Genomic DNA, 17,810 nt, shown 5'->3' on the forward strand with positions numbered 1-17,810 from the left:
TAATAGTAAATATTTACTGTATGCTTACTACACGCCAAGGGCTTTTAGTGCATTATCTCAATCAATCTTTACAATGACTGCCTGAGACCAGTTCTAGTGCCATTTATAATTTATGGCTAGAAACAGAACTCAACACTGCAAATTCCCCTGCTTTTTCCCTACTTTCCTCCCTGACTGCCAGCTTGCTTTGGAACTCCGAAAGGGCACCCATTACTTGCGAATAATGTCTGCTCCAGGAGGAGTCTGAAGCCAGATAAATTTGGAACTGTCCACTGTCTAGTGCTGCCGAGAACCTTAGCTGTTCGTTAAGTATTTCCGGTTTGTTTTGTTCCAACTTCCTTTTCCTCGGGCGAGTGTCAATATCGCCAAAGTCCATTTCAGAAGATAAGCTGGAGAAACAGTGAAGCCAAATGATCTGAGAACGAACTGGACCACATGTACAGGAACGTAGCAGGCACTTAGTTTATTGCAAAGTGCAGCAGTTTTCTTTGTTTTTTAAATTAACAACCTTGAGTGGCATTGAGCAAAAGATGGTACCCGGGATGCCCAACTTTGGAGTAATAACAATCTCCCAACACTCTACATAACTTTCTCATTTATTTCTTCCAATAGAAAAGAATACATTTTATCTAAAATCTATAGACAATACAAAAAATGCTAGACTGTTTGGTATATTTCTATCTATAACTTGGATTCACCTTTAACTCTTCTTTCCTGGCGCCCTTTCACCCTTGGTACCTCTCAAAACCACCTGGAACTTATGTTAGGAGAGACCAAGAGCATCGCAGAGGCAGAGAGTGAGTTTTACTCCAGCCCCTGCAGCTTGCTTAGCTCCTCTCCCCTCCCCCTTAGCTTGCCACTTGCAATTGGCTATTGCCATGGCAACCAGCAGCTGCCGGGCCGGCTGCTTCTACCGCAGCAGGGGTGGGGCTGTGGGGGTGGGGGAGGGAAGGAGGAGCCTGAGGAGGTGTCTGCTGCAAGTTCCTGGCTGATTCTGAGCTCACACCATCCTCCAGGAGGGAGGAGGCTCAAGAGATGCTGCTGCTGTCGCCGCCGCCTCGACTGCTGGTACTCTAGTGGATCTGGAAAGGGTGGTTCCTATCGCACCATCGCCAACCAGAGAGGGAGGGGAAAAAAAATCCCGGCAGCCGCTGCTGATGTTGGGTTTAGAGGCGGCATCCGACCCGGTCACAAGGAAAATGGATTCAGTTTGCAGCTCTCCCTCCTTTAAGCATCTTCTCCTGGCCACAACATGGTGAGTAGGAGGTAGAGGGGCTACCTTCTTGATCTAGCTGGTTATTAAGTGACTTGTGTATACATCTGTGGCCTACACCTAAACAATGACTCGCGTATCTCAGACTAGGAAGGAGGCTGGGGGTGTGGAGACAGAGATGAGGATGGAGAGAGCGGAAGGTTGTCGGGCAGAGAAGTGAGAAGGCATCTGCTTGTGTTTGGGGGTGGGGTGGGGGTGGGGGATGATGTTTTTGATTTTTATCACAAACTGGCTAAGAATACCAACTGAACCGCCGGATTTCTTTCCTCTCAAGCTTAGCAACAAAATAGGGGGGATGGAAAGAAGCTAGCAAGAAGAGGATGTAGTTGAAAGCAACCGTTCCGTTTGCAGGTCTCACAAACACGGCTGGGCCTTCCTTCAAAAACACATTTGGTGTCTCAACCTTGTTGGCCTAATTATAAGGTGGTTTTACCTATTTGCTCTAGTGCTAAGACGGCCCCAGAATTAGGCATTCTGCTTCACACTTTAACATATTCTTGTTGAAAAACTGTTTCCGGGATCCAGAGTTTCTTTTTTCAGGATGTATTTAACTGTGAACATACACATCTACATACACGTCGCATGTGCTATGTGCACATGTTACTTTGCAGGTGTGTTACATTTATGGGGCGTTATTTATATGCACAGCATGCTTGGTTTGCTATCATGTTTATGGGTTACTGACGCCTTTGCTTTCTTGGAAGTAATTGCATGTTTTAGGAGCCGTACTCCTGGTTTGTATTATTACTCATTGGCTTCATTTGGATTAATGTGACATTTATTCTTGTTATTGTCCCTTAGGCTCATTGTGGCCAATTAGGACAGATGCCTATCGCTAGAGAACTATATGCCAATTCATAGCATGGTTATTTTTAATTGGGTTTGTGGGCCTATGTTGAGGGCCCCAAATTTGCAATGATAGGCAAGGGAGGTGGCTTGGAATATTATTTAGCATATTGCATCTTCTCAAATGAACGTTGAAAAGGGTCAGTTTTCTTGAAATTCTGATCCATCCTTATCATGTCTGTATGGCATGTTGTTTCAGACAGCACAGCTGAGCTGGCAGGTGAGAGACATTCGTTTTGTTTAATTGTGTTGATATCTGTTGTTCATTCCTTCAGTGCCCACCACCATTTTATAGTTCGCTCAAGTGTTCTGTTCTTGGATGGCTCCTGTACATGATTAAGTAGGGAAGTAGGACGGTTTTAGAGACCTAAGTGTTCTCAAGGACCCCAGGCTAGCCATTTCCGAATCATTCTGCTCATACAATGAAATGAACAGGAACGAGCAAAGCTTGGCAGGAGAATGTGGCTTGTAGCTGAAATGGGAGCGATTGTAGTTTATAAATGCTTACTGGTATCTCCTTGACCTTTTACTATGCTAAGGCTTTAAGGCAGCTCAGGAGACTAAAGATGCCCGAGACAGGAACATACAGGGCTCCATTACCACCTAGGATAATGGATTTCATTGAACTAAAGCCAGAAAAATCCTTTCAGGTAAAAGTGTATTGATATTATGTGTATCAAATATATGAATTGTATCTACCATCTCTCCCATCATCACTGCCACTGAGATCGTATTTTGCAATGCAAAATAAGATTCTTTTCATATTAATATTTCATTTTATTTTACACATCTCTAATTTATAATTTTTCATACCATTGGATTTTAGTTTTATTTTTCTGAGAATTATTTTATTTGGTTTATAGATAGGAATAATATTTAGTGTCTTATTTAATATGCTTATGTATTACGTGCATTCACAAGTCTAAACTCTTGATACCATGTGCCTAATTATAACAACTGTATAAAGTAGGTCAAGGAAGGAGGTACTGGGCTTGTATATCATTGTAAAAAAAGATTTATACCACATTTTACACTGTGTTGTTAAAGGTAACTTTTGATTTCCTAAAATAAAATTTCAAGTATAACTTCAGTCAAATTTAAAAAATTAAAACATGCAATATAATAGCTGGACTTGTTTCACAAATGGAAAACAGGTAGCCTGGCACTTTTCTTTGCTTTCTTTCTACTGGATTTGGATGTGGTTTTTACAGGCAAAGTTTGTACAGGTTGAACAGAAGCCCATCACCATAGGTCACGGCTTAGGAGACTCCCTGTTGGTAATCACATTCAATTACTGGCCCAGACCCTATAGAGGGACAAATAAACTAGACCTATTAACTCTGGAGGAGAGAAAACTGAGGTATAGCCATCGTTTGTTTCATATAAGTTCCTACTTTTATGCAGGACATTGGCAAGTGTTGCTTTTTGGAACCAGGGATCTGATCAATTGGCTTCAGCTTCACAGAAAGAATTAAGGGTAGCTGTATAAGGCATTCTTCACAGCAGCTGTGGGTACTCACACGTGCTCTTCTGTCATCAAAGGCTACAAGCTATGGTCTAGAGATGTGCTTGTCTGGCACGGATGTTACTTCTTCCCCAAAACATGCTTATCTTACTAGATGAGTAAATTATCCTTTGAAGAGTTCAGACTAGCTGTTTAGCGTTGGACACGCTGACATTTGCGAATGTGGCCTCCACTTTGTAATGTGCGTCTAATTACCAAATCTAGATACTTTAGAAGAAAGTGATTGGTCGTCTAGCTGGAAAAAAAATTTTTATGTAGTCTTAACAGGATGCAGGGATTTGCATGCCGTATCTTTGCTTATCAGCAAAGTCATGGAGAGTAATGTCAAATAGTTGTATTGAAATGACTCTCCATTGTATGGCTGACTTGAAAACTGTAGTATTTCTTAGTGGGGTCTAGATACAGAATAATTCAAGAGCCAAGTTGGTGTTAGAAAAAAATTGTATGAAGACTGTATACAATTTATTGTTTCAAGGGAGTATGGAGGAAAAGCTTATTGTCTTTTGCTCAAACTATGTCTTGAAAGTACCACTCTTGTTGGGCTATTAGAGTTAAAGATTTTTATTGGTATGTAAGCCTTTATTAAAACTTGTTATAATTAGGGCTCACATTTTGTTCTCTGCTCTATGGTGTGATGTCTCCAGTCTCTTCCAATGACCTCAGAACGTTCTGTAATTTTGATTTCATGCTGTGAGTCTCCTTCTGCAGTTGAAAGTTTATATTTGAGACTGAAAGCTATTTCCAATGGTTCTCATATTAATTCCTAAAAAGTTTAATGCTTTTTTTCTTTTTCTTTGGTTTTTCAAGAGCGAGTTTCTCTGTGTATCCTTGGTTGTCCTGGACTTACTTTGTAGACCAGGCTGGCCTTGAACTCACAGTGATCTGGCTGCCTCTGCTGGGATTAAAGGCGTGCACTAGCCACCATGCCAGGCATGTTTTTTTGTTTTGTTTTGTTTTTTTTACTCTTAAAGTAAGAGCTTAAAAGAAATCAAATTTATCTTGGAAGTTTCAATGTTACTTAGCAAAGAAATAAATAAACTAGATTTATATTTGCTTTTCACTCCGAGAGATCAGTTAACAACAATCCCCATTTACACATGCCTCAATTATTCCATTAATTAAAATGTATTTTCAAACTGAGTGAGCTAATCAACTTATTAACAACTATTTGTAGAGCTCTTGTCTGATTAGCAGAATTTGCATATACTAGCAGTATAAACTTTCCTTGGAGGATATAAGTTTCACACATGTGCAGCAGTTAACAATGAAATAATACAGTTACTATTTGAATTACCAATGCACCTTATGTTAATATAATGCTTTATATGTCTCAAAGTCACTTTAATTTTAAGTTCCAACTGTCTATTGTGTCAGAAAGGGCTTTTTGTTGTTTTGATTGATTTTAATAAGTGAAAATTGATTTGGAGAAGCTAAACTTGTTCGTGTGTTTAGTAAACCATCAAACAAGGGTTACATCCCAAGTCTTATGATTACAAATCTTCGTGTTAGAAAACTTAACAAATGAACTTGAAGACTTGACTTGTAATATAAATCACAGTGAATATGTGTTGTGTGCCTCATTTTACTTGGATTTAGATTTTAATATTCCAGGCACTCTAAATTGGCTTCTAATAACAGCGATTTTACAAATAAATTAAGTGTGTATAGGATATTTTAAAAAGAAAAAGAAAAAGAAAAGATGACACTAATATATTTTGGAGACAAATCTGAGCTTCTTGGTAATTCACAGATGCACAGAGGCGTTCGCCAGGAGAAAGTCAGGCTTTCACTAGACTAATACGCACTTATTTTGTGACGAGGTGCTGCTTTGGTTTCTACGTAGAGACTGGGAAGTGACATTGTTTTCTTTGCACTTGGGACCAAATTAACATTCCCCTGGGCCCTGGGCCTTAAGAACAGTTGTGCCGTTTTGCCTATGAATCCTTCTACCTATTTGTTCTTAAAATAAAATAAAAAAATATGGTAATCTATTACAAAATGAGTGATCCTAAGTTTGATAATTCTGGTATTTTCTTAGATAAGATCTTTATACATTTCAAGAAATTAAATGCCAAAAATTTTCTTCAAAAGCCTTCTAGTGTGTATATATAGTATATATGAATATTTATGTAAACATGTATATATGAACATATATAAATATATATGCACACTTTTTTTGTGTGAGATGGTCTTTTGCTACTTAGTCCATGTCAGACTAGAACTTGCTACACAATCCAGGCTAACTTTGAAATTGCTCTCCTAAATACAAGGCTGAATACAGGCAATGGGAGGAGTAATGAAAGAGGATTTAAAGCTGATTGTTTTCCAATTCTGTTGTGGATATTTTGTTTATGATGGTGGATGAGTACATAAAATATTTTTGATACTGAAAGTGTAATATTTAATGTACATTTCTATAGTTTGCATTCTGACTGTGTGTAGAAATTTTCTGACTTGTGCAGACTTCAAGTCTATTTAATTGTAGTGTGAAATGTTTATTTATTTGCAGGATTTTAAAATAATACATCTTATAATTTTTTAAAGCAAGAAATTGCTAGCATCCTGGCTCAAAACTCTGGGTTTTAGGATTATAGAAATTGACCACATGGCTGACTTTTCTGTTATTATTATTATTGTTGTTACTGTTACTAATAATATGGCTTATATTTTATGTGACTGTTGGTAATTCAGCTGTAGCCAAGTAGCAAATTGTGCTTCTAAAACTGCCTCTTTGGGAGAAATAGCCTTTGTAATGAATTAGCTGCAATAAAGCTGAGATGGTTGCAATGAAGATAGTCTACTTAAGACACATTTCACTAATACAATTAACTTTATCTTTCAGTGATTTCATTCACTTTAAAATTATATATTTTTATGGTAAAGGGAAAATACAGGAACATATAAAAGGAAAATAAAAATAATCTGTAAGCTAACTATTAAGAAATATTTACTGTTAGCATTCACTTTCCATTTTTTTCTCTATGTACGTAGGCACAAAAACAGACATATAATTTCACAAGTGACCCATACTCTAAACATCATTTTATATTTCTTTTACCTTATCCATGATGGCCATCTTTTCATTTCAATGAGTCTCTGTTAAATTTTCTATCTCTGTGCATGTTTTGATAATCCAATCTGTTTTGTTTTGTCTTTTCCTACTCAGGAGTCATAACACTTTTTGGTCTTAAATATTTCTCAGGTGGGTAGGTCCTGCTTGATTTACAACAGCTGTGAGGCAAGTACTAGTCTAGGAAATACTAGCCCTACGTCCTACCTACCAGTGGATCTTAACAGTGAATGTTAAATTAACTGTGGCCATCTTTTGTCTTAGGATAAGGAATAAATGTTAAACCCAAGCCAGTGAAATAAAGCCCTGCCTGAATCATTAGGAGATTCGTGAAGTACAGGCATCAGCAACAATTAAAGAACTCGGCCTAGAAGTCTCCTGCAGAGTCACGTTAGTTTCCTCAGTGTGATAGTGATGCATAGTATAGCTTCAACCCTTGTGACCAGTTCAAATGTTTTGTGGAGATATATTCAAACAACATATATCAGCTGTCACGGACTCTGAAAAATAAGCCAAGATGCATATTTATCATTTCGTTTTCACTGCATTCATTAAACGCATGTAAGTTTTCCAATGAAAATCTGGCTCTCTGACTCTGACCCTTTGCAAAAAAAAAAAAAAAAAAAAAAGAGTGGTTGAATCTTCCTACACTCAGAGTCTAGTGTCAATGGACAATTTCCGTATTTTGAGTCTGAACTGTATGTAGAACTGTTTGGAGGCTTCCTGCGTTTAACCTGGGTTGTTCCCTGGACACTGCTCCCTTTACAGTACAGCTCAACCACTATAATTTTAGAAATAGTTGCTGTCCATCCACTTTCTGAGTATAAACTTTCTGAGGCCAATGGATTAAAATGTCATGTTCACTGGTTCATGAAGTGCTCTTTGCCACATGTGTGCTCAGTAATGACTTGTTGGCTGGCAGACTGGAAAGTGTCCTAAAAGGTCTTAGGCTTTTGATTTCAGAAAAGCTGTCCACTATGGACTCTTTGGGGTCACCTGTTGTTAATGAGACCTGTAATGCCAAGGGAAAGAGCACTTGCTTAGCGTGCAAGAGGCCCTGGATTCCTTCTCCAGCACTCCAAATAAATAATCTGTGAAAACCAAAGAGATCGCACTCACACCAAGTAATTGTCTCAGGTCACTGTTAAGATTTTGAAAGAGTAAATCAAACTGTTAAAGCTACAAAGCATAGCATTTAGTAATCCACCATGAAAGATTGTTCTCTGTAAGCAGTGGCATAACAAAGGCGGTCAACACTCCTGTGGCTCCTTTTATTTCCCTTTGAAAACTGACTTTTAAGTTGAATGTGACAGCATTGAGGCCTTTTAATTTGTTATAATTGATTAAAATAAGGTTAGTAATTTAATTATTTTGTTAGCATTTACTGATGTGATACACATTCACATTTCTTCTGCTATTTTAGATAGCCGCTAAACCAAATTCATCAATTATATAGAAATGATTCTTGCATATCCACATTAAAAAAAAACAAGTCAAGACAAAAATGCATGTTAAAACATAAATAAATAAAGGCAGCATTCTGTGTTCATGAAGATTTTGAAGTGAAATATAATGAGAGTGACGTGGAATAGATTAGGTTATACTAGGTAGACATGGAGACAGAGCATCTATTGGGACCACCCATCTGTATTGGAGGACACCTGACAGTACAACAAAAATTAAGGAAACAGTGTTTTGGGTTTTTTTGTTTTTGTTTGTTTTTGTTTGTTTTTGTTTTTTTGTTTTTTGGTTTTTGGTTTTTGGTTTTTGGTTTGGTTTTTAAAAGCATTTAAATGTCTTGATGTTTACTGTCATTCTTAAAAATCCTGGAATTGAATTCTAGTTAAGATATAAACAAACAACAAAATCTAACAAACTTTAGCTTGACACTAACTCGTCAAAAACCCCAGCTCATTGCTATAATTTTCAAGAAGAAATTTTTGCTGCGGGTATTATGGTCCAAAAGCCTGTGAGCATGTGGATCAGGTGGAAAAGGTGGTATTTTCATCCTGCCTTCTGCTTCAAACTGGAACTATTATCCCCTGGAAACTCCTACTCTGCATAACCGCATTGCAAATGGCAACCCAGCAAATGTTTCTCACTCACAGTCTTTATTACAGTCTTTGCCTGTGCAGCGTTTCAAACACAAAAACACCTTCCGAAATGAAAAACAGGAATTCTCATTCTGTAGCCATCGATGATCCATACTCATGGCCCTCAATTGAGTGCTAAGGTCAAAGGTAACAATTTGAGCATAGTTTCCAAAACAAGGGTTGGGATTTTAAGGCTAGATTACCGATGGAAACATTGAAACTTTAAAAATGAGGGTGACTTTGCAAAACCTAGCCTATGATGTCATTCTACCAGTGGTTAGATAACGGCCGACCATATGTAAGGCATTGAGTCCAAACGCTCCCCAGTCCCCCCACTACACACACACACACACACACACACACACACACACACACACACACACACAATTGTTGATCAGTTTGTTGTAAAAGAACTCACTGAGCTACATCCATTCCTGACCCAATCACTCTTTATATAATGTTAACAAATGGAGAACGTATTAAAAGCCTGTGAAAGGTGTTCCCACGAGAATTCACAATTTGAGGATTTAGCTAACCACTGACAAGAAAGAGATAGGATTTTGGATATTTAAGAATGTATATGATGTGCTCCAAGCTGCGTTACTTATGAAGTTCCTAGGTAATTCTATTTATGAAAACATTGAAATTTCTGGGATGTGTTGATGTAGTGACCCTCTAATAAAAGGCAAACAAACAAGTCTACTGGCTCCTGTACCTACTTAGCATAGTTTAAATGCTAAATGAGTTGAATTTTGTATGTTAGAGGGTACTTGGGTGTCAGCTGTATTAGAGGCGGCTTTTATTTGATTAATCTCTCTCTCTCTCTCTCTCTCTCTCTCTCTCTCTCTCTCTCTCTCTCTCCTCTCCCTCTCCCTCTCCCTCTCCCTCTCCCTCTCCCTCTCCCTCTCCCTCTCCCTCTCCCTCTCCCTCTCCCTCTCTCTCTCTCTCTCCCTCTCTCTCTCTCTCCCTCTCCCTCTCCCTCTCCCTCTCCCTCTCCCTCTCCCTCTCCCTCTCCCTCTCCCTCTCCCTCTCCCTCTCCCTCTCCCTCTCCCTCTCCCTCTCCCTCTCTCTCTCTCTCTCTCTCTCTCCTTGTGCTTGGTGTCAAGCGTAGACCTTTTTATATGTTAAATGATAGTCTACTAGTGATCCTTATCTTCCTCTTACTTTGAAAGAACTTCACTTTAGTAAGATCGCCTATAATACTTAGAATTTACAATATTTTGATCCAGGTTTTCAAACTGTAGAAATAATTTAAAAATAAACCCTAGATTTTAAAAATGGCATTAGCAAAGAAGTTCTCTCCCTGGTTAATTTTCTATAGAAGAAATGATTTGCCTTTCTGTGCCTTTTTAAGTGAGATTATTTGCACTTTACAGCTGTGGGTGCGCTGCTACACTCAGAAATAAGGGGACGAAGAGCATCACCGTGCAGCAGAGGGTACTGATTCTTTGTGACCTTCGAGTTTTATCCCACTTAGGTTTGAAAGAACCCATTGTCCAAAGTCAGGTTAGAAAAACAAACACCTGGTGCGTTCTAACATGCCTATATAATTGACTACAGATATCTTGCCTCTTTTCTTTGGATGGTGGTATATACTTTTTTTTCTATTTATAGAGTAGAAAACCAAGCCTAGATGACTTAGCCAAAGACCCTGCAAGGTAGTAAGGTGTGTGTCTCCAGCCACCAGTCACCCTCACGTGTTTCTTGAACCTTCACTACAGTCTGCACACTTTGAAAACATTTTATTCTGTATAACATTTGTGCTTTGTAACATCAGTTTTTGACTACGTAACCAACTGTAATCTAACCAGAATTGATTCATTCTCAGTTCATATGGTGCCGTTGCAACCACATTCTTAATGTGTATAGAGGCCATGTGACTAAGAAAAAAGGACATTTTGATGTCACATGGTTGAGGAGATGGGCTTCTTACAAAGATTACCTCTCCCTGGGTCTCTCTGAAGATTGTTTCAGATGCCATATTGATTCAAATTCTCTCTCTCTGGAAGAAAAAAACAGAGATCCATGTTTTAGAAAATTCTGAATAATCCAAATAAATAAATTAATTCCAATAACAGGCAAGGATACCTATGGCCCTCTTACTTATAAATGTAACAGGCATGGTCTGAACATATATAATAAATACTATCAGGAAAATTACCTCTTTCCTCTAAGTTACTCAAATGAGAGAATAAAATTAAATTTATTGAGCACTTACTTTTTGAGTTTGTACAGAATGAGTGTTTTCATGTTTTTATTTACTTATCTTTACTGTTTGTTACTGTATACTGATCAGGTCTACAAGACAAATTACTTGTGATCTATAACAATGGGAATTCAGTTGAACTACTTAAATATGTTGTATCAAAGTGAAAATACATAGTGATATTTAGGACAACATGTAAAATATAACTTTTAAACTTAAAGACCAATTCAAAAATCAAAAGGTAAATTTAATCCCAATTTTGTAAAGAAGAAGAAATTCTGTACCAACACACATTAAAAAGTGTAATATAAATTGAAATATTAAACAGAAATTAATTGATGGAAGTAAGGTAATAAGTTTTAAATTTGTGTTTTCTATGATTTATAAATATTCTAAATGAAAGATTTTATTACTAAAGTCTATAAAGTTTGTAAAGAACTTGACTGCATGGAACAACTTTGCAGGAATTATCAAAGTGGAAATCTCACTCTTCCTAGATCACGGGTCTGAGTTCCAAGGACAGCCACAGTTCTGGTGAGGCAGGGGACAGGACCCAGAGTCTCCAGGTTCACCCACAAGGTGTCTTCTTACAGTTCTGAGGGAAAAGATCCTGTTTCCAACATAGCTTCAGTTCCAGTGATATAATTTACATGATATTCTGTATACCAAATTATTTAAAACTGAAAGTTCTTATTTTTGTTCAGCTTTTAAGTCTCCTTTGTTTTTGGGTTTTGTTTGTTTGTTTGTTTTGTTTTTTCAAGACAGAGTCTCTCTGTGTAGCTCTGACTGCCCTGCTGGCTTTGTAGACCAGGCTGGCCTCCCAAGTGCTGGGATTACAGGTGTGCACCACTGCGCCTGGCCTAGTCTCCTCCTTATTAGAGTCATATTTGTTTTGTTGTCATTGTTTTTGTTTGTTTTTGTTTTTGTTGTTGTTAGTTGTTATTAGACCCTTGGCATAAAAATCCCATTGTGACCATCTAAGTCTTGGTTAAAATCAAGTTTTAGAGGCTTTTTTTAAAAAAAATGTGTATTTATTGATTATATGCATGTCTCCTTCCCCCCGACCCTCCCCCCATGTGTACACTCACATCTCTTGTTTTCTGCTTTAATATGTATTTAATCTGGGAAACTAGAAATGGACTTTTGGCACGAAGTGAGGGGGAACATGTTAGAAGCGGGCACAGTAGGATATAGGTGAAATGGAGGGAGAGATGGGGTAAACTGAGGGCAGAGGGTTCAAACAGGTAGCAGAGTGATGAGGATGGAGAAACGAGGAGCCAGGGGACAGCTTAGCCAAAGTGAAGTGTGTGTGAAGTTACTTAGAAGTCTGCAACCTTGCAAACTCAGAAAAACATATGAGAGGACTTGTTAGAACACAACATGACCCGGAAGAGCAGGGGGAAAGTACTGGTTAAGTGAGGATGGGGGAGGGGCAAGGACAAGGAACAGGGAAGGAGGGGTAACCAAAACTGAGGCTGTAGCAAGAAGCCATTAAGTGTTCTATGAGCTTGTAAGCTATTAATACAAAAACATGTAGGAGTTTGAACAGAAGTCCCACATTAGTGAACCATGCTGCTCCCAGAAGACATGAGTTTATTAAATGGCAATCTCAGTAACAGGCATGGGTTACCTCCCTGTGACTCACTGGTCAGAGAGGCACGCAGAATAGTGCAGGCTGTTGTCGTTGGTCTGGGTTGTGCCCACAGTCACATGGAAATACCACATATTTCATTTGCAAGACACAGAGAAACCAACCTTTAACTGACCAGGGAACCCTTCCTTGTGTTTAGATTTTATACTACTAGAAGGTGATATGCAGGCTGACCGAGGAGAAAACACATCAGTGGCCTTTCCCAAAGTGGTCCTACATACTATAAGACCCACCTGCCAGGCAAGATGTGCCCGCTAGTGGATTAGTGGCAAGACTTTATGAGGTTAACCAACTACCTTTTAAATTAGATTTAAGGTTTCATCCACAGCAAAAGTAAATTATACCTGGTATTATAAACATTCTCAAAAACCACGGCCAGGCAAGCCATATGCCCTAAAGGACAGCCTTTGGATGTTGACTTTCCGGATGGTCATGTTTTAAAACTGCCTTCTAAATATTTGTGTTTTATACTCATGGATTTGTGCTAGTCCCAATTTTTATAAGAAGATACTACAGGTAGTGGTCAGTGCAAAGGTGTACTACTGTTTAAAGCTCTGTGAGTACATCAGTTTTTAAAACAACTCAATTGTTATCCCATCACTTGTATCCTCCCATTCCTCCCTTCCTCCCACTTTCCCCCTATTCCACTCCTCTAGGTCTAAGACCAAGAGGGACCTCCTCCCACACTTTATGGTCATAGGCTATCAAGTCTCATCTTGGTAGCCTGCTTATTCTTTCTCTGAGTGCCACCAGGCCTCCCCATGAAGAGGAGATCATCAAATATGGGGCACCTGAGTTCATGTCAGAGATAGTCCCTGCTCTCCACATAACTGTGGAGAATGTCCTGTCCATTGGCTAGATCAGAGTAGGAGTTCAATGTTTACTACTTGTATTGCCCTTGATTAGCGCAATAATTTGAGCAGATCCCCTGGGCCCTGATCTACCCACTACCATATTCTTCTTATAGGTTTCTAAGATCATCTGGATCCTTCTATTTCCCCACCTCCTATATTTCTCTTACTTAGAGTCCCAGTGGGATGTCCTCACATCTATCCCAATCTCCTGGTAAATGAAGACTTTCATGGGACATGCCTTTTGGGCTAGTGTCCAATTATAAGTGAGTATATACCATGTGAGTCTTTCTGCTTCTGAGTTAACTCACTCAGTATAATTGTTTCTAGTTCCATCCATTTGTCCACAAATTTTGGAATTTCCTTGGTTTTTTCATAGCTGAGTAGTATTCCATAGTGTAAATATACCACAGTTTCTTTATCCATTCTTCTACTGAGGGACATTTAGGCTGTTTCCAGGTTCTGGCTATTATGATTAAAGCTGCTATGAACATGGTTGAGCATATATCCCTGTTGTGTGGTGGAGCATTTTCTGGGTATATTCCAAGGAGTGGAATAGCTGAGTCTTGAGGAAGCCCTGGTCCCAGTTTTCTGAGAAAGTGCCAGATAGATTTCCAGAGTGGTTGTATAAGTTTGCATTCCCACCAGCAATGAAGGAGTGTTCCTTTTTCTCCACATCCTCCCCAGCATGTAGGGTCACTTGAAATTTTTATCTTAGCCATTCTGATGCGTGTAAGATGGAATCTTGGAGTTGTTTTGATTTGCATTTCTCTGATGACTAAAGACGTTGAACATTTCTTTAAGTGTTTCTCAGCCATTCGATAGTCCTCTGTTGAGAATTCTCTGTTTAGTTCTGAGCCCCATTTCTTAATTGGGTTATTTGCTTGGGTGGTGTTTAATTTCTTGAATTATTTATATATTTTGGATATTAGACCTTTGTCAGATGTAGGGTTGGTGAAAATCTTTCCCCAGTCTGGGGGCTGTCACTTTGTTCTCTTGGCAGTGTCTCCTGCCTTACAGAAGCTTTTCAGCCTCATGAGGTCCCACTTGTTAATTGTTGACCTTAAGGCCTGGGCTGTTGGTGTTCTGTTCAGGAAGTTGCCTCCTGTGCCAATGTGTTCCAGGCTCTTTCCCACTTTTTCTTCTAACCGATTTAGAGTCTCTGGTTTTATGTTGAGGTCTTTAATCAACTTGGACTTGAGTTTTGTGCATGGTGACAAATATGGGTCTTATTGCATTTTTCTACATATAGACATCCAGTTAGACCAGGGCCATTTGTTGAAGATGCTATCCTTTTTCCATTGAATAGATTTGGCTTCTTTGTCAAAAATCAAGTGACCATATGTGTGTGGATTCATTTCTGGGTCTTTGATTCGATTCCATTGATCCACCAGCCTATTGCTGTGCCGGTACCATGATAGTTTAATTACTGGTGCTCTATAGTACCGCTTGAGATCAGGAATGGCGATTACTCTGGAGGATCTTTTATTGTTTAGGATTGTTTTAGCTGTGAATACATGATTGTGAGTTCTGAGACATAGATGGAGATTTTACACCACCCCACCACCACACAGCTTAGGAAACATGCAGATGAAGGGACAGGAAGAAGGCCTGTCCGGGGAGGAGAGTGCTCTGACAGAGGCAGTGTCTTCTTATCCCATGTCCTCCTAGTAAACCTGTTCACTTATGGATGAGATAAATATTTGAACATTTTCAACTAAATGTTGAAACTAAGATTTCTGCTCCTGGTGTATAATAAGCACAAAAATTGAATCTAAAAGTGTCTCATCACCTAACAATGCGTTCTAAGGCAGAGTAAGGAATGAATGGGGAGCCTGCAAGGATGATTCAGACTATAACCTCAAAGTACAAAAAGCAGTAGGCATTTAGACACCAAAATTGAGAGACCTGGATGCTTTTGTCTGAACAGAGGCACACCTGCAAATTAGCTATGGGGAATGAAAGCACAGACAAGAAAACATGGTAAGGAGCAACTATCAAGGCCTGTGAATAAAGACAAGATGAGTTTGTGGAGATTCCATTTACCGGGCCAAATGGGAGTAGAAATTGTAAACCACATTGCCTTAGCATTACCCAGAACCAAGTCACAAACGGCCATTATTCAGGAAACAATGCAGAACGTGGCATTTAAACTAAAGCACAGCGACACCACACAGAGCTCTTGGCAGCACTGGTGGCTTGCCTGCCATGTTCTGAATTTTCAGCGTTCGTGAAGCACTGTCACAGGCTGAGAGGCTGAAATGAGATGGGTGTCACACCCTGCGAGGAGAATTATGAATGACTTTCTGAAGTTATGTCCTCCTTTGCGTCCTCCCTTGCTTGCACACGAATCTGGTGAGGACACATGAGCAGTAACTATCAGAAAGCACATTAAACACATCGATTCCAGCCACAGTCAAGGGACTCGCTCATTATTATTTGCTTTCTTCATTTAGCACAGAAAGCGTAAGGCAGAAAGCGAGGAAAAACAGAAGCCCAGAGGGGAAAGGGTCGCTGAGTGTTTAATAAGCTTATTGATCTCATTCTTGCTCTTCCGGTGCTGGTTTCCCTCTTTGACTTGTGACTTTCAGCTCCCCAACCTGAGTTTTAGATAGTATGGACCACCTTTTTCTGTCTTTCTGCAAACATCCCTGAAGCAGAAGCCTATAAAACCAATTGAAATTCCTTAAACTCCTTATTTCTGCCTAACAGCAACAACAACAACAACAAAAATTGTTGTGTAAAGGTACCTACATCGCTCTTCTCAATGTAAAAGTCTGTGTTTGTAGCTTTTTTTGTAGTTGCCTAGCACAGTTTCTGGCTGTCCTTTCTCTTAAATACATCATTCTCCAGAAATCAAGTAGTACTGGATCTCTCTCTCTCTCTCTCTCTCTCTCTCTCTCTCTCTCTCTCTCTCTCTCTCTCTCTGTGTGTGTGTGTGTGTATGTGTGTATGTGTGTGTGTGTGTGTGTGTGTGTGTGTGTGTGTGTGTGTGTGTCTGTTGTAGGGGGAAGGAGAGGGAGAGAGACAGACACACAGAGCACAGAAATACTGAGAGACAGTGAGATAGAGAGACATAAGGACAGAAGGAAAAGGGAGGAAAAGGCAGGGAGAGAAAGAGATGAAGGACAAAAGAGAAGGGAAGGATGGGCAGAGGGAAAAGGAGGGGGCAGAGACAGACAAGAAGATTCAAAAGGGGCAGAAGGAGACAGAAAGAAAACAGTATAACTCAGCTTAGCAAACAAGATATTAAACACAGCCGACAATGCAGACACCAGGCTAATTAGCCGATGCAATGCTTCAAAGGAACTGAGCTTATTTCTCTCCTTAACACAGAGATAGCACATCCTCCTCGGACAAGGTAAATAACATGTTGGCAGAAACACTGATGTTTTACCAAGCTTACTTAAGAGTTTACAGGAGACCTATTTAAGTATTCTTTCCACTCAACCTTGTGTACCTATCATAAATGCAGCCCCAGAGGAAAGCACCTTCTCTGCCCTGCAGACTATTTGTGCTTGCACATTCAAAGAGCCACTACCTAGCTTTCCCTTTTTAGAGGCCAGGTGGGAAGCCAGCTTAGCCATATGTGTGATATTTTTATCAAAGTGCAAGCATCACTCTGCCTGCATGAAGACATCAAAGGATACGTTCATCTCCTTCCTTCTGTCACTTCTATGCACATACACTGAGGTCATATTCAGAAGGAGAATGTCTCTTAAAATCACAGACACTTGACTTGACAAAGATCCTGTCCCAGTGGCTGAAGCTGAGGTACCAAGTTCTGGTCAAGCTGTGGCATTGTCAAGACGGAGCGTGTGACAGTGAAAGGGCACAACTGGGGTTTCTTGGATTTGGGGAGCTAATTGGCTAAAATGAGCAGACAATCTATCCATTCTGGTTTTTTATGTACTTTTAAAAAAAAGATTTATTTATTTATTATTTTTACAGTACTTTGCCCACATGTGTGCCTACACTAGAAGAGGGAACCAGATCTCATTATAGAGATTACAGGTTACTGGAAATTGAACTCAGGACTTTTAGAAGAAGAGACAAGTGCTCTTGACCTCTGAGCCATCTCTCCAGCCCTACTTTTGTTTTTATTTGTAAAAAGACAGAAAAAAAAATACCATCTGTTTTCTTAAATTTTTATTCTGAAAGCAAAGACTTTTAAAAAATATGCACAGAGGATCTCCTAATTCTTTGCTTTCAAACATGTAGGCAGATTTGGCGGTGTATTGAAAAAGCCCTGAGTCTTCTACAATAACTTCCCCTATTATTTTCCAGTTATTTCC

The 17,810-nt window shown here is 39.3% G+C and overlaps 1 protein-coding gene across 3 annotated transcripts in view; it reads left to right on the plus strand.

The window, feature by feature from the left end:
* The first annotated feature begins 952 nt into the window (after window positions 1–952).
* The window catches only part of JAKMIP2 (janus kinase and microtubule interacting protein 2), a 158,476-nt gene continuing 141,618 nt past the window's right edge, over window positions 953–17,810 (plus strand). For all 3 annotated transcript variants that reach the window (XM_084779101.1, XM_084779100.1, XM_084779104.1), the window contains exon 1: window positions 953–1,255. The gene's annotated coding sequence lies outside the window, so the exon portion shown is untranslated. The remainder of the gene's footprint in view (window positions 1,256–17,810) is intronic.

Source organism: Acomys minous (assembly GCF_964271855.1).
Source record: "Acomys minous genome assembly, chromosome: 4".
In the NCBI taxonomy this organism is placed as follows: domain Eukaryota; kingdom Metazoa; phylum Chordata; class Mammalia; order Rodentia; family Muridae; genus Acomys; species Acomys minous.